General features: G+C 42.8%; 1 protein-coding gene across 5 annotated transcripts in view; it reads right to left on the reverse strand.

The window, feature by feature from the left end:
- Window positions 1-11193, reverse strand: part of UBAP1 (ubiquitin associated protein 1) — a 42726-nt gene extending 31533 nt beyond the window's left edge. Inside the window, exon 1 of one of the 5 annotated variants that reach the window (XM_061613304.1) lies at window positions 10862-11193. The gene's annotated coding sequence lies outside the window, so the exon portion shown is untranslated. The other 4 variants (XM_061613274.1, XM_061613294.1, XM_061613278.1 and 1 more) reach the window with 4 other exon arrangements.
- Window positions 11194-16649: the final 5456 nt, after the last annotated feature.

Here is a 16649-nt window from a genome sequence, read left to right on the forward strand (position 1 = left end):
GGAAGTGTTGCAACTATGAAGCATACTGCCAAAGTGTCCCGTCAAGAGCCGAAAGAATGAGGCTGGAGTGTGTGTGCGAGTAAATCTCGTTTTATTAGAGTAATGGATACATCAAAGGCATTGCACTTCATAGGATACCCTAGACTAACTCACTGAAATCCCTAACTAAACTCTAGACATGCTCTGCAGCGTGTGAAGGAAGTTGACTCAACAACCCCCTACTGCGAGCGGCAGGCTTATATAGGAGATGTATTTGAACTCAATCTCTGGCTCCTTCGTAATTCCTGTCTTTGCCCTGTCCGTTTCTCACGCCGGCGGGAACGAGGAGACAGGGGACGCGCATCCAACTGCTCATCAGAGGACACCTGCTCCCGAGCAACAGGCTCGAGGTCAGAGGGCGGTGCCGCACTGGAATCCTCCTGGGAACTGCTTGGAAAAGGAGGAGCTGGCACTGACTCTGAAACTCCCGCCACTCGTTCTCTGCATCAACTGGGGGCAGCGCACTCGGCTCCTCAGGAAGGACGTTACTCATGGGAACTGGCTGAAGAGCAGGCTGCCCCCCTCCCGTTCGCTCCTGCTCAGACACAACAATCCCCAACTCTGCTTCTTCTGGCTCCAGAGGTGCCTGAAACTCATAACTCCCCCTTTCCTGTCCCTTCTGAGCTGGCTGCAGTGTAACACAAAGTGCCAATGATGTCTATTAGTGACTGGCAACACCCCAAGCAAGGAGATGAATGCTGTTATCAATGGAAATTGACAGAACTCTGAAACAGAAACCTTAGGATGAAAAGTGACATCACACAGAGAACAAAGTTTTTGCAATAATCCCTGCCATTCTACTTGTATTGCCCTCATAACTAAGAGTTACATCGGAAGGCACATCATACTTAAGACTATTCCGAGATAGCTTGCAATAGTGTTCATTTTCTCATTCATTCAATTTGTACGATTTGCTCATACTATGGTGTTGGGACATTCTCCTATAAATCCACTGGCTTCTCTTCTTACACAAAGGATGCTTGTGCCCTTCTTTCCCCATCCTCCAAGTGCACATGCACATACACTGATTGGGACAAGGGGACAAGAGCAACCAGACTTCATCCAGGCATCACAGGCAGATGTTTAGGCAGATGAAGCAAGCTCAATCTTCACAGCTACAGGGAAGGAGGGCAGTCATCTGCCATGGCAAGAAACTGGAGTCAGTTACTGACTTATTCCCAAAGTATGAGTAAGACTATTAAATAGAAGGGGGGGAAACCAAGAGGACCACACCCACCCAAAGGCTCATGATCTAAATGACACAACCCATTAATCAATGTAGGGAACAGAAAAGGATAGGTAGTTGAGAACTGCAGCCTTAGTCTGCCACTGTCATTATTTGGGAGCTGAACTGAAATCAGTGTGGCTTATTTCTGACTGAACCTAAGGACTGTGCTACACATCAAGTTACACAATACAAGGGTCCTCAGGCAATTTTCAGTGTATTGTGCCTTGGGGACAACTGGGTAATTGAAAAGACTGATTTGTCCACACTGAAAGTCAAAGGAGACAGTCAAAGACAATTTCAAATTTGGGCTACCTCAAAATGATGCCACTAATAATCCTTAGAAGGAAGACAAGACATTTCTTCCATCCACAGGGAAAAAAACAAGAACAGGATGAACTTCAAAAATTAGCTGTTTTACTACTAGAACAGGTAGTACCAGAGAAAGGCCTTGCCGGCTAAGAATCACTCCAGGCCTATAGCACTACTTTCTGAGGAGCCTGCCCAGGACAATGCTTAGGAATTCAGTCTTCAATAAGTTCAGAAGTGGGGCCTGCAGTAGGAAAGGTATACAAATGTCACTTTATGGATCTGATATTAGATTTACACAGGCCACTGCTGGCAGTCAATAAATATTGTCAACTGCTTGGCTGCTTATCCTATTGGTCATGCCTGAAAGATCATTTCCTGTCAGCCAAGTAAACATGTGTGTCCCATACAAAAAAAAATCACAAAGACTGATTTCTGCTCTATAGAACTACTGCTATTTTCACCTCACCATACTCAAATAGCATCAGAATTCACCATCAAAAGAGAATGCAAGGAGAGATGCTAACTGCAAATTGGTATCTTCACCTTGACTCTAAGCAGGAGCTGAATCTAATTAAATACTGACCAATCAAGCAACTTAAAATACTGCGACTGGGTTGCATTCTATTACTGTTCTCCAACTGCAGACCTATGATATCTTCCATGCAGGAAGCCAGCAATAACCTCTGCAACTCACCTGGCTGAAGAGACACTATTCACAGAGTTAGGTGTTTAGAGAAATATTATTATTCGAATTAATTGCCTGCCCTTCACCCAGACATCCCAGAGCGGGTTACAACAACCTTAAAATACAGTGTTTAAAACAATTAAAAACAACCAGAAACACAAAATAGGATGGGTCCTAAAAAGATACATCTCAGATGTCAAGGGCCAGAGTAAAGAGATGAGTCTTCAGCATTTGCCTAAAGCTGTACAGTGAGGTTGCCGGATGCACCTCAGTGGGGCGTTCCACAAATCAGAGGCTGCCATAGAGAATGCCCTCTCCCAGGCCACACACCCCGAATTTCCAAGGGTACCAGAATTACCAAAAGGGCCCCCTCTGCTGACCTCAACAGCCAAGAGGGTCTGTAGGGAACATGACGGTCTTTCAGATATTTGGGACTGAAGGCATTTAGGGCTTTAAACACTAGCATGAGCATCTTAAACTGGACCCAGGAATGAACTGGCAACTAATGCATATGTTTTAAAACATGAATTTTAAAAGCAATCTCAGTCAGTAATCTGGGTGCTGCGTTTTGCACCAGTTGAAGTGTCTGAGTTGTCTTCAAGGGCTGCCCCACTTAGAGCATATTGCAATAATAATTTTAATAAATACTTAAAATCTGATACTCCTTTTATACTTCTCTTCAAACATCAACATAGGCAGTTCCAGAAAAAGCCTCTTTTGAACGACTGCTTCAAATTGCAAGAGGTTGCTGGGACTGTTATTCAAAGTCTATCATGGGGTCTGACCAATTAAGTAGCATCCTGCGAGAGATTAGCTATTCAGATGAGGTGCACTCAGGCTGAGAGCAATCAGCCAGAGTCCTTTTAATTAAGGTGAGCCATTGCATGTGAAAAGTATAGTTCCTCCACACTGAGCATGAGGCCAAGATTTAATAAAACAAGCCCTTTAAACCAGACATGGATAACCTGCAACCCTCCAGATATTGTTGGACTAAAACTAACATCATCCTTTACCACTGATCATGTCGGCTTAGATTTGGTAGCCCACAACATCTGAGGGGCCACAGGTTTCTTACTCCTGCATTAAACACAAACCCATATTTTAACATTACAACTATTTCCTACTCTCATACCTTCAGGATTATGTCTTAATGTATCTTGTTACCTTGTAGTGGTGAGTGGGCTTGCATGTTCCAATGAACCCTATGAGCGATGCTGTCGGGAGTCATGTACTCCCAGCAGGGTCACTCATGCACGTAAGGTCAACAGAGAGGAACCAGACTAAGAACGATCCAAGAAAGTCCTCAACGGCAGAACAGGCAGAGGATAATAATGTGTACGTTACAATGGCTGCAGCAGATAAAAGGCTTCCAATCGTCATGGCACCCATGCCACTGGATCAAAGCCTTTTTCTGTCAAGATTGTGGGTTGATCGTGGTGCACCGATCTCCCCACATAAAACAAATTCACACACAGGCATCTTCCATAACAAAAGTCCCATGGCTATTGGCAAACAGCGACGGGGGCAGGACTGTGAAATCCAGAAGCCCCTAGTCATGGTCTGGTACATCAGGGGTGGATACAGATTCAGACGGATCCATTGTTAAAGACTTTATTTTGGAAGACAATCTTACTCGGTCACGAGTGATCGCCAAGAAGAAAATATTGGGATGGGGAACCTCCAGCCCATGAACCAATCTTGGCCCAAGAGGTGGTCCAACTTAGCTGGTGAGGCAATTTCCCTCAAACTACACCCACCCAATCGGCTGACTGCGAGAGCCCAGTGCCAGCAGGGAACAGAGGCACACAGCTAAAGCAGCAGGATTTAACCCCCTGACTCATCTGCTGATAAGGTGAATTGAAATCCTGCTCAGTTCCATGCAAACCTCTTCCTGATTCAGGAAGGGGGTTATATTGGAATCTCATGCTAAAATGAAGGGGGGAAACTTCTTAGCTCTCATGAAGACATATCACCAGAACATCATGGAGCTATCAATACTCTTTTGTCAAGTTCAGGCATTGCCTCAAGCAATCAACACTGATACATTCTCACAGGAATCTGGCAGGAAAGGAAATGGATAGAGAACTCCCTAGCGCAGCCAATCCCAGTGGGACTCCCTAGGTACATATGAAGCTACTTTATACCAAGTCAGGCCATTGGTCCATCTAGCTCAGTACTAACTACGACTATCAGTAGTCATCCAGGGTTTCACAGAATGGTAGAGTTGGAAACGGTGTATAAGGCCATCAAGTCCAACCCCCTGCTCAATGCAAGAATCCAAGTTAAAGCATCCCTGACAGGTGACTGTCCAGCTGCCTCTTGAAGGCCTCAGTGCTTGAGAGCCCACCAGCTCCCTAGATACCTGGTTCCACTGTTGTACTGCTCTAACAGTTAGGAAGTTTTTCCTGATGTTCAGTCGAAATCTGGCTTGAGCCCATTATTCTGTGTCTTGCACTCTGGAATGACTGAGAAGAGATCCTGACCCTCCTCTGTGTGATAACCTTTCAAGTACTTGGAGTGCTATCGTATCTCAGTCTTCTCAAACATGCTTAGCTCTTTCGGTCTCTCCTCATGGGCATTGTTTCCAGGTAGGAGTCTTTTCTAGCCCTGCCAAAAGATGCCAGGGATTGAATCTGGGACCTTCTGCATACAAAGCAGATGTTCTCTCACTGAGTTATAATACTATATTGGGACCGACAGGGAGCCCCACTTACAAAGTGTCACAGCTCAGGCGTAGAGTATCTGTTTTGCATGCAGAAGGCCCCAGCCACGATAGCTCGAAGGAAAAATGGTCTGACTGGAACATAGAAAGCTGTTTAACACTCAAAGGAACAATCAGAAGCTCACTTTAAGCTTTCAATTGTTCCTTTGTACCTGACCCATATCTGATAAAATATATGACTTCAGGTATAGGCAGGTGGGCATGGCCTCGCAGGCCAAACTGGGACATGTGTCATTACACCCGCAGGCAGCACTCTACCCTAGGCATACTGCATCCTACAACACAACATCAATTATAATTTCCAGAAATGAACAGTAGCTATCATGGAGCAAAGGAACTTTAAAGGGAGACAGCAACGTAAAATCAATGAAAATCAATGAAAGAGGTTTGATGTTATCAATTCTGAACTGGGCAGAAAGGAGTGTGTATGTGTTTGTTCATTGGCTTATCAATGACAAAAACTTATGTCATAATAAATGTATTAGTCTTTATTCTCATTAAAAAACGTAATAGCATACATTTTTGACAGTTCATGTCAAAGCTTCACAAATACATAACTTTTGAATTCTTGCAATTTTACAGTAATACCGCTCAAGAAATTGTGAGTGCATTCTTGGAAATTACAAGGTGAGGAATGACTTCCGCCACGTGATGCCCTCCAGATGTTTTGGACTAGAACTCCCATCAAAGACACTTTTGTTTAAGGCAGCTTGTCCTGAAATGTGACCCAGTCATTTTATGGTACAACTATATAATTGTAGAAATGTTTTTATTGACTTTTGTTTACTGAGTTTGTAATCTCTGGCACTTTATCCTATGTTATTGTACGTGAGTTCAGTAACTTGTTTTGTGAAACAATTCATAAATCTGCAAATAAACAAATAAATAAATAGATCAGCCCCTGATTGCACAAAAGATCTGGGAAGCAGCAGGGTGGGGAAGGCTGCCATATGCAGAAGGACATGTCAGACCATAAAATAACTCCCTTGTATGTGTGGTGCAGCCACAAAAATTTGCTGAAAACCTCACATGCCTAACAAACTTCCACAGCCTGTTTTTCAGGTTCTCAAACCTGTTCCAGGCTTGAAATTTCTTATATTTAAATGGTTCAGTACAGAATTTTGGCTATTTAATGTCATGTTGCAGCAGCTGCTTGTTGCACTTCCTATTTATTCCCTACACCAATAAACATTTCTTTTCTGCCATTCTTACACACTTTGGGGAAAAAAGAATGCCATGAAAATGTGACCAGCCTAAATTCCATTACTGCTTTAATATATTGCCATATCATTTAATCAATGTGGTATATCTGTACGGTGTCAAAGATTTAATATCAACAGGAACATATTAATATCTATTTGTAGCTTCCACAGGCCTGCTGTATGTCTGGGCAACATAATATTGCCCACGTATACAATGCTTTACACCCCCAAACGTCTATACATTTGAACAAAGCAAACTCCAGTGAAAACCAACTGTCCCTACTTTCATGTCCAGTCATACCTCAGTTAACAAATCATCCAGGAAAGAAGCTCCTTTTAACAAAGTCTTTCTTGGGTGCGGGGGACATGGGGGGGTCACACACTCTGACATAGTCAGAATGTGGCTCCGTATCAACTGCATTGTGGCTGCCGCAAGCAGCTCCCTGACGTCTGGCAGGACCTTCACAGTAAACAGTGATTTGAGTGCCCTGGAAGCACTGTTTACTGCAGACGCATCTGCTTGAGTGTAGGGGAGGATGGCAGAGAGACAGAGAGAGAGCAATTGCACGGTGGTGGTGGCTGCCCCTTGCCTGCCTACTCAAGTGTACGAAGCCTTCAAGTGGTCAAGGGGCTTACCTGACCTGATTGTTTCATTTCAGACATGCATATTGTTAGTTTCGAATAAGAAGTTTGCTGAAATATGTTGAACTGCTCTTCTTTTTTATGGAGTAGGAACCTATTCCTATTCTTTTCATGTTATTCCTACCTCTGGTACCAAAGTTTCTGTTAAAGAAGTAGTGTCAAGGAACGCATATGCTTCATTAACTGAGGTATTACTGCATATAAATTTAGGATTCAAGTTTTCAGAATTGTATGTGCGTTTTAAGTTCCCCAAGCTGTTCAGTAGTATAAATGTATTTTCACAAGTATTCTCCCACAGAAGAACATGGGCAGCATTTCCCCAATTTTAAAAAGTTAAAACATTTCTTTAAAAAACTGCCACAAAGTAGCAGACATGTTAACATTTGAAATTCAAGATCATCATGATACAAATTACATTTGCATGCTATTCCCCATGCCAACCTTAGGATGAAAGCCAAAATACACTGCATTCTCTAGGTTTTGATAGATCACATTGCGATAACATTACAAGCAGGGAACATTGCTTAGTTTGCAAGAATCTTTGCATAAAGTGGGTGATGTTCAATGTTATACTCAGAGAAGACCCATTGAATTCAATGGACTTGTTACTTGAGTAGATTGATTTCAGTGTGTCTACTCTGGGCATGATGTAGTTGATCATCAGTTGTTGGTGTTTTGTCCCTCATCCGCTTGGCTGACTTCTGGAAATGTAAACTAGAAAGTTCTCCAGGCCATAGATTGACTCTTGCCTGCACACATATCATCATGTCTAAGCACTATCTTAGCTTTAGAATAATGAAGACTGATTTCTACAACTTTATTGTGCTCCAAATAATCATGCATTGGAGAGCCAGTGTGGTATAGTGGTTACAATGTTACGGTACGACTCTGAAAACAGGTTTCCAATCCCCACTCAGCAATGAAGCTCATTGGGTGACCTCGGACCAGTCACTTTTAGCCTAACCTACCTCACAGAGTTGTTGCAAGGATAAAACGAGGAGGTGGAAAACCAAGTACGCTACCATGAGCTTCTTAGATAAAAGGTGAGATATAAAAGTAATAATAAATAAAACAAATTAAAAATTATTCTACTATTATCATATATGTTAGTTGAGCCAAGTAAAGTCCTGTTCTTCATATCTGTGCTTAAATGTTTTTTTGTTAAAAGGTGCTGTATAAAGGATTAACAAGCAGCACCTAAGAAGTCAACACTCCAAATGAAGTAATTGTGACTCAGTAAGAGGAAGTTTCAGCTGAGCATTAGTCAACCTTGTCGTCACTGATTGAGTCCAGAGTTCCTCCTGGCAGCCCATCCCAAAAGTTAAAGTGGGAAAAAAATAAAAGAGAGACTAATTATTAAAGCCAGTCAGAGCACAACATTCTTCCGCTTAAACTTGCTTTTCTTTTATATTTTAATCTTCCCTTTCTTTGAGGGAGCTCATAACAGCATTTATGTCCCCCAAACTTTCTCCTTGCAACAACTCTGTGACCCAAGGCTCTGAGAGCGTGACTTGCCCAAGGTCATACTTGAGAATTTGAACCTGGGAACCCCCAGTTCTAGTCCAACCTCTACACCACTCTGTTTCACTGACACTGGATGTAGATTAGGAAATAGTTAACTATTTCGGCTAAAATCAGTGATTCTGTGTGTGCACTGTGGGTGTGATTGCGATCAACCCCAGACTAGAAAAAGGTCTTTATGGCAGCCCTTCCCCATCAGAATCCCTAGTTAACGCATCTTCACAAAATTACCAACAGAGAAAGCATTATTCTAATCTACAGAGAACACAGAAGGCATGGGAAACCTGGAACAATCTCTTGGGAAGGGTGATAACCAATGATCCCCATTCAGAAGAGTCAAAAACAGTAGTATTAGTTACAGTACAATCCCACACATGCTTACACGGATACCTCATGTTTAACAGGAATTACTCTCAATTGTGCACAAGACTGTGCTACTAAGGCATAGGATGCTTCCAAGCACAAAACATTCTACTCAAAACATAGGGGTCTCATTAAAAGATGAGAGACATGGAACACAACCCACAAAACAAAGTCTCCCATCCTTCAGATCACAGGAAGGCTTCCATAAATATTTTCAGAGAGAGAAAATAGCCTTCCAATAAATAAGGTGAACTGGGAGATTTATCACACTGTAAACGTCACATGTGGCATGCATGAGAAGAGGATCCCACATTTAAATAATAGGACATTTAGATACTTTAGGGTCTAACCAGTCAAAAATGAGACATTTGTCTCACAAGACACAGGCTCTGTAGGTCTGAACCCAAGCAAGCTAGGCAGACATTCCTCCTCCCTTTCAAAAAGTTGCAGCATATACTTCTCAATACATATGATGTTACTTTGAACGAGCAAGCAAAAAACTCCTTGCTTCCAAAAGGATGGATTGCCTTACAGACCAAAGTGTATGCCTAAATACTGATACTCCGCATGGTATAACAACAGTGCTGCTTTCCACATCTACATTAAGAGTCAAGCATTAGCTCTCTACCTCACAGGGACATTGTTGGGCTAAAACATTGGTCTGAGTTATTTGGAAAAAGGCAGGATATGTGTGACAAATATATATTTCCAGAAAATAAGCATCTCCCCTTGTGAGCAGCCCTAATCACCTGCTGTACAGTGCAAGAACTGTAATTTACACAATAACCTTATGAAGTACACCCCCATTATCTGCCCAAAATCCAAGTCACAGGGCCATTAGTAGTTGCCTCCTTGGAGCTCTCTATCAAGACCACGGACCAGAGGGAGATTTTTAACAGCAGGGACCTTCTAGTACTGCTTGTACTCCTAAGGCAAGCATTTAATATTTAAAAAGAGATTAGACTGTTCAAAGCACTCTACAAACATTATCTTCTCCAACTGGAACACCCTAGGCACCTGGTTGGCCACTGTGAGAACAGGATGCTGGACTAGATGGGCCACTGGCCTGATCCAGCAGGCTCTTCTTATGTTCTTAGTCAATAAAATGAGACTGATCCACAAACCAGTAAATTGCTAGTTTGTTGTTCCCCTCTGCCACAGACTCATAAAGGGCACCTTAAGGAAGCAACTCTCTCACTTCTACGAACTAACAGGAATAATAAGGGCTGCTGTAAAGATCACAGCAGGCCAATGCGACATAAAGTACTCTGGAATATTATTATTTTAATGTACATCCCGCCCTTCCTCCCAGGAGAAGCCCAGGGAGGCAAACAAAACACTAAAAACACCCCAAAACATCAGAGTACCGTATACCTTACAACAGCCCTGTAAGGTAGATTAAATCTTATGACTCCCATCCATCACCAGAAGGAAGGAGAGTCACCAACTGCTATTGAAGAAAGAACACTAGCTGGGAGAAGATCCAGCCTGAATTGCACAGAAAAGAAACTCATAATTTCCAGTCTGTTCTAGCCTTGAAAAACTGGTCTCCCCACTCTGCCTTTAAACCCCACTCCTCTCGTGCCTCTTTTTCGCTTTTTTTGGTTTGTAAACTTGTCGGCCAGAAGAAACCCGCCCCCCCTTTCTCTCTCTTTAACCGACGTGAGCGGCTGTGGGAGATAATAATGGCCAGGGAAGCGGGACCAAAAAAAACCAGTAATAAATAATCGAGCTAAGCAAGATGAGAGACAGAAAAAGAGAGAGACACAGAAAGACAACCTCACCCCCGGGAGCCGCAGCCTAGCAAGGGCCAGGCTCGACCCTGCGGCGGCTGCCCGGCCAGCAAGAGCTCAGCCCCTCTCACAGCCTCCGGGCCCCGCCAGCTCTCACCATCCCGCGTCCCAGGAAGGGGAGGCCCGCCGTGGAGGCACTTCCTGCGACCACTCGTTCACCTGAAGCGCCCGGCGAGGGAACAGGAAAACTGCCCAGGCCCCCGCCTACCTGGAAGGCGTCGGGGGGTCCTCCCCCCCCGCCTCCTGACCAAGCGCGCAGGCGCAGAAAGGGCTCACTACCCCCTCCCCATCCGCCCCCTCCTTGAGGGGCGGCCTCCTCCTCCTCGCCTACTCGCTGCCCTCCGCCGGCTCACTCACCCCTTACGGCGGCGGCGGCTGCAGATGCTGCCGCTCCTCCTCACACTCGCCCGGAGTTCGCCCCGCTACAAGTCCTGACCGGCCGTGGCCACAGCAGCAGAAGCGGCGACGAGGACAAGCCGCCTTCCTTCGCGGGACCCGCCTCGGCAACAGAGCGACGCCATCTTGTCTCCCTGTCCCACACACACGCCCCTCACCATCCTCCTCCTCCGATTCGAGCAGCGGCGTGCTGCGTCACGACGCCAGTGACGCGGCGTGGAAGGAGGAGGGAAGGAAGGAAGGAATAAGGAGGAGCAGGGCTAATGTTTTCGATTAATACTTCCGGTTTCCTGATTGCCGCTAGTGGGAGGTTCCATGTGCGGGGCAAGGGTGGTGGAAATGCAGCCCAAGGGAGTGCGTTAGGGGTTCTCCTTCGTTGTTGTAGTTGGGGATTATTGTCCTCTTATACTGAAGGCTTTTATCAGCATTCGTTTCAATTCATTACTGGTTTCTGCTAAGAGTATGGTATCGTCTGCATATCTTACAGAGCTTGGAAAAGTTACTTTTTTGAACTACAGCTCCCATCAGCCCCAGCCAGCATGGCCACTGGATTGGGCTGATTGGAGTTGTAGTTCAAAAAAGTAACTTTTCCAAGCTCTGATAAATTATTGATATTTCTCCCTCCAATTTTCAAACCTAGAGTTTTCGTGCTAAGAGGTATCCAGAGGTGGTTTACCATTGCCTTCCTCTGAGTCTGAAGTTACCAGTAATGATTTGAAATGAATTCAACGTATGGTGACCTTATAAATCAGCGACCTCCAATAGCATCTGTTATGAACCACCCTGTTCAGATCTTGCAAGTTCAGGTCTGTGGCTTCCATGATGGAATCAATCCATCTCTTGTTTGGCCTTCCTCTTTTTCTACTCCCTTCTGTTTTCCCCAGCATTATTGTCTTTTCTAGTGAATCATGTCTTCTCATTAAGTGTCCAAAGTATGATAAACTCAGTTTCATCATTTTAGCTTCTAGTGATAGTTCTGGTTTAATTTGTTCTAACACCCAATTATTTATTTTGTTTGCAGTCTATGGTATGCGCAAAGCTCTCCTCCAACACCACATTTCAAAGGAGTGGATTTTTCTCTTATCAACTTTTTTCACAGTCCAACTTTCACATCCATACATAGAGATCGGGAATACTATGGTCTGAATGATCCTGACTTTAGTGTTTAGTGATACATCTTTGCATTTGAGGACCTTTTCTAGTTCTCTCATAGCTGCCCTCCCCAGTCCTAGCCTTCTTCTGATTTCTTGACTATTGCCTCCATTTTGGTTAATGACTGTGCCAAGGTACTGATAATCCTTGACAAGTTCAATGTCCTCATTGTCAACTTTGATGTTACATAACTCTTCTGTTGTCATTACTTTATTCTTCTTGACATTCAGCTGTAGTTCTGCTTTTGTGCTTTCCTTTTTAACTTTCAACAGCATTCGTTTCAAATCAGTACTGGTTTCTGCGGCTTTAGGGAATGGGAATCGGTAGCACTGTGCTACACCGGTTCCAGTTCTACCTTATAGGACCATGTCCAGAGAGTGCTTTTCCACCCCTTGGCAATTACACTATGGTGTGCCATAAGGCGCTTTTCTATCCCAATGGTATTTAATATATATGTAAAGCCATTTGGAGTGGTAATTAGGTGGTTTGGGACATGGTGCCATCAGTTTATTGCTGACACTCTGCTCTCTTTCTCCATAACATGTAGTATTGCGTGCACCCTAGTCTCTGAGCAGTGAGACACTTCTGGGGGTTTCAGCAGTTACCCAGGGTTTGGTTTCCTTGTAATGAAGGTCAGCAGAGACTGTGGTGTCTTTATGATATAAGGTTTATTTACACATATACACAACCTGAGCGTAAGATGGATCTCGATATTAAGAGTCCAACAGATTTTGCTTCCCCATTAGGTTTCTAGGGGACTCCTGAAAGCCTTGGATTCAGCACAGAGAACAAGCCTCTCTCTGTCTTTCCAGCTTCCAGTTCCAAATCAGACTAATACAAAATCTACGTCCTTCCCCAGCCATGTGAGGAGGGAGGGCTACCCTCATTCCTATGGCAACACATATTGTCTTGGTCTAGTCTTTTGAAATGCAGCATCCCTCTCTAACCAACAAATGGGTACTTGACAGATCCATTAATCTAAAGAAACTAGCTATGAGAGAACTAGAAAAGGTCCTCAAATGCAAAGATGTATCACTGAACACCAAAGTCAGACCATGGTATTCCCGATCTCTATGTATGGATATGAAAGTTGGATAGTGAAAAAAGCAGAAAAGATAAAAATCCACGCATTTGAAATGTGGTGTTGGAGGAGAGCTTTGCGCATACCATGGACTGCAAAAAAGACAAATAATTGGGTGTTAGAACAAATTAAACTAGAGTTGTCACTAAAAGCTAAAAGGATGAAATTGAGGTTAGCATACTTTGGACACATCATGAGAAGACATGATTCACTAGAAAAGACAATAATCCTGGGAAAAACAGAAGGGAGTAGAAAAAGAGGAAGGCCAAACAAGAGATGGATTGATTCCATAAAGGAAGCCACAGACCTGAACTTACAAGATCTGAACAGGGTGGTCCATGAGAGATGCTCTTGGAGGTCGCTGATTCATGGGATCACCATAAGTCATGATTGACTTGGAGGGACATAACAACAACTACAATAAAATGAGACCCATTGTTGTTTCTTGCTCAACTCTAATGTATTATTCTGCAACTGAAAGTCAAAACAGAAAAAGCTGCTGAAATACAACAGCAAGTGTTGCTGGTGAATGATTAAACTTTTGGGATCATTTCCTTCCATTTTCAATTAACATTAACCACAATGATTATAAGATGTACTGTTATACAAAAGATACCTGTTGTGGAATCACTATATTAAATACAAACAGGGGCTCCTCATTGGGGAGGCAAGTACAGTGCTGTGAAAAAGTATTTGCCCCCTGTCTGATTTTCTGCATTATTGCACATTTTTGGCACAGAATGTTGTCAGATCTTGAACCAAAACCTAGTATTAGAGAAAAGGGAAGATGGGTGAACAACCAAAAATTTTGATACTTATTTCATTTATTTATTAAAGAAAATTAAGTAACACCCAATACCCCCGTGTGAAAAAGTAATGAAATGGAAAAATGAAATTGAAGTATTTGCAAACAATGAAAAATACAAGATAATATATGAAAGTCATTTTAAAAAAAAGGCTATGGTTTGGCTAGGCAGTTTCATGAAATACATAAGGGGGGGGGGAAATGAAATTGAAATATTTGTAAAAACTGCCAGATTCTGACTCTAAAATGTTTTGACATCCCCTAGATTTCCCGCTAGCGACTACACAAGAAAATTGGTCAGCAGACATGCACCTAAAAACATTAGATTTAGTAGGAAAATCACTAAATTGGCAGCAGTGCCCTTGCTTTTGACTTTCAGGCATCTCTTGAAGGTTTTTTGTTATGCTGACAGGCCTATGCAGACATTGAAAATGTCTCATGAGTAGCCAGTCACTGTTTTAAATGCTTTTATGTTGCTGTACACTGCCGTGATGTTTTGCAAGAGGGCAATATATATATATATATATACCTTTATACATAAAATAAAATAAAAAATAAACAATCTCAGAGTCTTCAGGGCTAATGACAGTGGACCTTGCCAGCTCCAAATGTTTGGTCCACAGGAGGTCTGGGCCATCTTCTGGGGAGTCAAGAGTCTGACTCCAAGCTGGACTTGACAGGAAGAGGGAGAAAGGAAGGTGAAAGAGCAGTCAGCTTGGGTTCTCCATAAGAGTAAATGGACAACACACTTTTCTGTTTGGTTTTGCAAAAGATTAACATGGTTTACTCCTCTGGAATCCATTGGGATTGGGGTGTTAACTCGCACCATGTCTTTGGCCGGTGTAGTATTAAGCCTTTTGCAAGGCTAGGGCCAATATTCAGCACAGGATCTTGAACAAACTCAACTCCTTCCTTGCCATGCCCCCAACTCTGCCCATGTTTGCCCCTTGCATTGGTGGTGGGTTGGCATAGTGGTTATGGTGGCATTGTGAATTGCTGTCATAATTGTGCCATCCCTGCTATCTTTTCAGCGCCTTTTGAAGACTTTCCTCTTTCAACAAGCCTTTTAGGTTGAGACCTATCCCAGTCTGCATCTGTGTTAGAATTGCTTAATATGTTTTTTAATAATGTTTTTAATCCTTTAAAATAGTTTTTTAAATGTTTTTAATGCTGTTTTGTTTTAATGTATTTTAAGATCTGTTTTTATCATTTTTATAGTGTTTTTAGTGCTTTGTTTGCCACCCTGGGCTCCTGCTGGGAGGAAGGGCGGGATACAAATTAAATAAGAAATAAATAATAGTAATGCTATGCCAGTTTAACATTGTGTTTCATGGCTGTAGTGGGATTTAGTTGCAATCCTATCTCTGTCCCCAAATCCTAACTCAAGTAAGATTGCATTGTTAAGAGGCTCTACTACTAAATTTGGAGAATATACTGCAGCATCCGGCACAAATGTAGTACATAATGAGAAAAATGGGAACTGTGACAAAATAGGTACCATAGGAGGGCATGTTAACCTTGATATTAATTCTGTAGTGTACCACAAGCTTAGAACATGTTCTCCAAGGTGCATTAACATTAGAAGTGCATGAAGCAATACAGACGTATTTTTTAAAAAATAATGTATGGGAGTATGCAAGCTTTAGTTACATTAAAAAGTCTTAACAGCCTGTCTCCGTGTATCAGGAATTACTCTGGAATTCACTTCCCTGTTCCTGGGTTTCTCAGAGGCATATAAAGTGAGCCACTGTGGGAGACAGGATGTTGGGCTAAATGCACCTTTGGTCTGACCCAGCAGGGCTCTTTTTAGGTTCCTGTTACTCTGAAGTAATTCCTGCTGATTGAAATGAGACTGAAGGGGTCCTTAAGGAATTGTGCTTAAAGGTACTGCTTTAAATGGCAGAAAAGAAAGACAAAGATAAGGAATTATTCCTTTTTAAAAAAGTTGTGTTGCAGGTAAATAAAATAAACTTGGATGGAGTGGGTCATTGATTCATCTAAATAAGAGGTGAAATGTATGTGTCATGGACTGGAAGGACGTGGATGAGAGAGGGAGGCTTCAGCTAGATCAAGGTTTATTCTAAGGTGCAGCTGGATACATTTTGTGCAATGTAAAAAATGGGCAGTGTAAAATTTATGTGCAATTGAGCATATGGGATTTAATAAGGAGCTAGGTAATTTCTAAAAAAAGAAATAGATGAGAAAAGATAAAAAGAAATAGAAAATGAAGATAAATACTGGTTCCTTTCAAATCTTCATAACCTTATATTATTAGTACATGCTTTTTTGGAAAAAAAATAAGGTGCCAGTTCTTATATCTTGATAAAAGTACTGTGGGTGCCAGCACAAGCTGCCTGGCATGAGCAGCCAAAAAAAAAGAGGTGCCAGTACTCCGTATGGGTGAGTACTGTCACAAAGAAGCCCTGCTAATAGTATATTTATGGGATTTATTCACTGGAAGCGTTTGGGGGGCGGGCAGTATGCTGGCTGATTTTGCAGTAGGAAAAAAGTTTAGAATAAACCCTAAGCTAGCTAATTTCATTCACTGGCGATCACTCCTGGCCGATATGCTTTCCTAAACCGGGAAGCATCCGCTTTCACTTTATGGCGCTAGGATGCAATGCCGCGGAGTTTACAGCAGTAGGCGGTCCGTGGGCGTTTCCACATCTCCTTTCCCTCATTCCCAGCCAATCACATCTTTCAACGTTTGC

The sequence above is a fragment of the Rhineura floridana genome, chromosome 1 (genome assembly GCF_030035675.1).
Source record: "Rhineura floridana isolate rRhiFlo1 chromosome 1, rRhiFlo1.hap2, whole genome shotgun sequence".
NCBI lineage: Eukaryota > Metazoa > Chordata > Lepidosauria > Squamata > Rhineuridae > Rhineura > Rhineura floridana.